A 5296-nucleotide genomic window follows, 5' to 3' on the forward strand; every position below is an offset into this window, starting at 1 on the left:
ATAGAGAGGCTTTGATGAGACTACTTGTTGCAGAGTAGCGGGAAGCTGTCTATTACAAACTTCTTTGCCCTCCACCAAGTGGTCAGGATTGATACTCAATCTAGACACGATCTCTCTCTCTCTCTCTCTCTCTCTCTCTCTCTCTCTCTCTCTCTCACACACACACACACACACACACACACAAATAAACACACGCACGCACGCACTGGCTAGTGGTCGCACAGTAGGGGAGAGAGCCTTGCAAAATAAAACTACTACACATGGATGTGAAGAGGTAGCTAAATAGGTTGAGCTACACTCACCTTAGGTTGAAGCCATCAAAGAAAGGAACCATGAACCATGTTAATGCTAATGTAGGACAAAACTCTACTACCATTACTCAAGAAATGTATCTCCCCATGCAAGAGGATCAACAAAGAGCTCGAGGGCCTCTAATTTGGTCTTGCATGGGCTCAACTAAGAAGCAAATGAATCCATAACCACCTTCATTGAAAACTTACAAAACATTTTAAGCAAGAAATTTGATCAACCTAGCCTTACTGTACATGATGCTTGGGGAGGGTTGGACGACCTCCACCAAATGGGAGAATAGCACTAGTTGTGTTTACTATAATGGACAATGCAACCGAAGAGCCATTCTTAGTGGAAAGAAAGAGTATGTCAAGGATACTCAGTTCTACACCTAAGAAGACCTTACTGGTGAGATATTGACTCAATTAATGTGGATATGGATGACATGCCAGGATGACACCTTCGCACTTATGCCACTGGTATAGTTAGTGAGATTATGGTTGATATGCTACTAGTAGTTTATAGGCTGTATGACATAGTTATAACGTTAGCTCATGTAGTCAGGTTCACACTATGGACCTTGTATGTTTTAGTAGTAGAGTCCTATATAGTATGTACTCTTATGGTTGTAAAGAAAGAAGAAAGAAGAAAAGTCAGCCATCCATCTGTCTCGTGTGTGCTTGTCTACTCTTTTGTGTGTGTTCATGTGAAGAAGTTTGCTTGTAAGGAGCTCAAGCTCAGCCTCTCCCTCATGTTCTTCGTATGTTTAAAGCGTCGATTTGTGTAACGAGCTCAAGAGGCAAGCAAAGGAAGTGGTACTGCCATATATTGGAAACCCTCCTTCATTGAAATAAAAACATAGTGTATATTGTGTTTCTAGCCCGAAGAACCTTTCTACTGTAATTTTTGCCATTCGGAGTCATCCTAAATCCCATATTGCCCCTACAAGGTTTTCGAGACACTCAGCAAAAGTGTTGATGGTGATAGTTTTTGGCTATGTAGCGTTTTTGTGCATGTTTCGCATAGACTATTGTGCACATTGATTGATTTGAAATAGAGATTTTGGGATTTGTACATGTATAATAGATGTATGTTGATGTGATTAGTCCATATAAAGTGGATGTATAACAGGTTTAAAGTATTGCACGTAATACATATGTATTTATCAAATAGATTATTAGAGATTGAAGGATTGCTAGTAATATATATGTATTTATCAAATAGATTATTGGACATTAAAAGATTGTTGTGAGTGTAGAAGTTATTTTAAATTATTTTTAGCCTACATAATACCATATTTGGTGCAGGTGAAAATGATTGCAAATAATAATGTTTGATAGTCTATCCCAAATTATGAGTGAGAAGCTGGACAAGAACAACTTCCAATCATGGAAGTTCAAGATGAGATAAACTTCTTTATGGGAAAAGGATATTGGGAGTTTATTACAAGTAATCAGAAGGAGCACGAGCTTTTGGAAGAAAATCCCACTACACAATAGGTACAAGGCCTTTAAGACATAGAATGATAGGAGGGCCAACAAGATTATATATTGTCTCTCCATTAGTGTGCTCCTTAGTGTGTTCGATTATGACTAGTCATATGTACGATACAATGACATCTAAATATGCATGGGATAAGCTACATAGCACAAGTACTAAGGCTAAGAAGATGCAGTTAAATCAAGAGTTGCATTTGTGTAAGGGAATAAGCTATGTATCAATGATTACTCATTGAAGATTAAAGGGCTTGCAGTTGCCCTCATATCTATCGAAACAACAATTGTTATTGATGATGACGATTTGGTGTCACACACTTTGAATGGGCTTGAAAAAGATTATGATCAGTTTTCAAACTTAAGAAAAATTCCCAAACTTTCAGGACCTCATAGCCCTTTTGATCAGTGAGGAGATAAATCTTCGGAATAAATCATTATCTAGTAATATGCATGAGTAGGCTAACACATGTAGAGGTAGAGGCATATCTCTAACTAGAGGCCAAGGTGTAGGCTCGTATAGAAACCAGAATCATGGATAATAAAAACATGAATCTAATTTGCAAACATGTGGAAGAGGCCACATGTAAAGGCAGGGGGAGTGAGAGATCAAAGTGGAGTGCTATTAGTGTGGCAAACCATGGCATAAAGCAAAGGATTACCAAAAGAAAAATGACATGAAAAGTGGAAAGTCACAGTAAGGGAGCTATGCATCATCAAGTAAGGGAACTGTGATAGTGAGAAGTTCCACTATGCATCGTCAAGTAAGCAGGTTGAAGATACAAACGAGTAACTTTTTGTGATGCAACATCATATGCTTAATTCCACGACGATAAATGCATTGAATTGGTATGTTGATTCGAGTGTCTCTAACCACATGAACATCCATGATGACTGGTTCTGAGAGTTAAGGGATTTGGAAAAACCAGATTATATTGCACATATTGGGAAAGTGCCTTTGCCTATGCAAGATGGAAAATTGAAGTATCTTGCTAATGTGCTTCATGTGTGTGCAATACATAACAAAGAACGTGGTTTCTATTGATCAACAAATTATTGAGCAGGATCTCTGCAAAGTGAGGTTTAACTGCTGCTTGGTTGCAAAGGAAAACAGAGTTGGCATAATGTTTACATTGGTGGATGTAAGCATGCCTAATGTGAAGGCTGAAATATTTTCACAGGGTACATGGGTCATCGAAGACATTGTTATTTTCACGAACGCATTTTTGATATGTTAATATTCAGTGGTGGCTAAAGAATATGTAGGCCCAAAGTATTGTTATAGGTTTGCCAAAGTGAGGCCAAAGTTAAAAGTGGATGGGATGCACATACTATTTTTATATGAAGCATGCCAATTGGGTAAGCATTCATGCATGCATTTCCACATGATAAGCATGTAAGTTAAAGCCCTTTGCAACTGGTGTATTCTGATGTTTAGGGACCAACAAAGACAACATCAATTAAAGGGTGTCGTTATTATGTATCTTTCATTGGTAAAACCACACTAGGAAAGTGGGTTTGTGAATTGTTTAGTCACTTTTAGAGTGTTACATGATAAGCATGTAAGTTAAAGACCTTTGGATGATGTGCATTTTGATGTTTGGGGACTAACAAAGACAATATCAATCAAAGGATGTCATTATTATGCATCTTTCATTGATAACCACATAAGGAAAATGGGTTTATATTTCATGAAAGAGAAAAGGGAAGTGTTTACTCACTTTTAAAGCTTCAAAGCTATGGTAGATAAAGACAAAGTCATGCGCATAAAATGCCTAAAGTTAGTGGGGGAGAATATTTCTCCAATGAGTTTAATGACTATTTGAGAGAGCATGGGATAAAGAGGTAGTTTACATGCAAGTACACCTTGTAGCTTAATGGAATTACAGAAAGAAAAAACAAGCATATTTACTATGCATTGATGAATAAGAACGGTAAGCCTCATTACTTTTTGGTTGAAGAGTAGTAGCACTGTAGTTTATATCATGAATAGGAAGGATGCCCCCACTGTAGTAGTTCATGGCATGATGCCTAAACAAGATGCCCATTGCACTATTTCATAGCATGACGCCTTTGGAGAAAAACCCAATTTGGCATGCTTGAAAGTGTTTGGGTGCATTGCTTATGTACATGTACCAAATGGGGTGAGAAGAAAGTAGGATCCCAAGGTAGAAAAATGTATATTCATTAGTCATTCCCTTAAGGTTATAGATGTTGTAATCCCACTCTATGCATGAGATACAAGTGAGGAGGGATGTTGTGTATGATGATACGAGTAGCAAGTATACACTAGTGAAGGATGTTGTGTATGATGAGACGAGTAGCAAGTATACACTAGTGAAGGATTCTATAGAGGTTTATGCAAAGAATCAAATGGGTGCCTCAAATGTAGAGCAGTTATCACAACACTTAGTGGAACCAAGAGTGGGACCAAGAGAGTCCTCTAGTAGGTGGGTCCATTGTTGTGAGACCTTGGTCAGGCAAGTTGAGGTAGAATATTAGGCATTATGATGTATCATATGGTGGTACTACTAGTGCTAAAATTTAACAAGTTCACATGTATCAACAAGCAATGGAAAAGAAAAGAAGGATCGGCCTTTTATAATGATGTTTGTTACAAGTGATATATCATGCATAACCAAATTTGTTTATAAGTTACACAAATCCTTGTGTATGGCAAGCACCTATAGCATGATCAGATAAGATAGGGGAGTATCTTCTCACTATTGGATTTTAGATATCCCAATGTTGATTTCTCACTTTATGTGAGAGAGACTCATAGAGGGGGATTGTGTTAGTGATCATCTATGTTGATGACTTGATTATCACTGTGGTGAGAGTAATGATTGCATTCATGAGCTGAAGATGCTTCTTAAGAAATAGTGATGGGGTGTAAGCCAATCTTAGTATGATCTCTTTAGAGGAGGACCCTACAATGTACATGTACATAGTAGGTAGTTTGATTTACATGAATATCACCGACCATATTTAATCTATTCGATTGGATTAGTGAGTCAGTTTATGTAGGCCTTAAGGAAACCACATTAGATGCGACTAGGAGGACACTTTAGTAAATAAAGTCCACAATGCATTATGTACTTTTCTATAAGACTGGGATACGGGTACATGTAGATCTACTAGTGGCTTTATGTTCTCTTTTAAGAGTATTGCTATTAGCTGGAGCAGTAGAGACGACGGTTGCTTTATCGAGTATAGAGGAGGTTGAGTAGAAGGGTGCTACTTGGTGAGACGAGAGGTAGTTTGGCTTTATGTTCTCTTTTAAGAGTATTGCTATTAGCTGGAGCAGTAGAGACGACGGTTGCTTTATCGAGTATAGAGGTTGAGTAGAAGGGTGCTACTTGGTGAGACAAGAGGTAGTTTGGCTGCAAAAGCTACTTGTAGATATGGGTGAATCCATGGATAGGGCAATCCTCATTTATTATGATACATGACCATTGTATAGTTAGCTAGTAACCCAATGTATCATGCTAGGATGAAGCACATTGAGGTGT

Source organism: Cibotium barometz, chromosome 19, assembly GCF_041138505.1.
Source record: "Cibotium barometz isolate CiBa-2024 chromosome 19, ASM4113850v1, whole genome shotgun sequence".
In the NCBI taxonomy this organism is placed as follows: domain Eukaryota; kingdom Viridiplantae; phylum Streptophyta; class Polypodiopsida; order Cyatheales; family Cibotiaceae; genus Cibotium; species Cibotium barometz.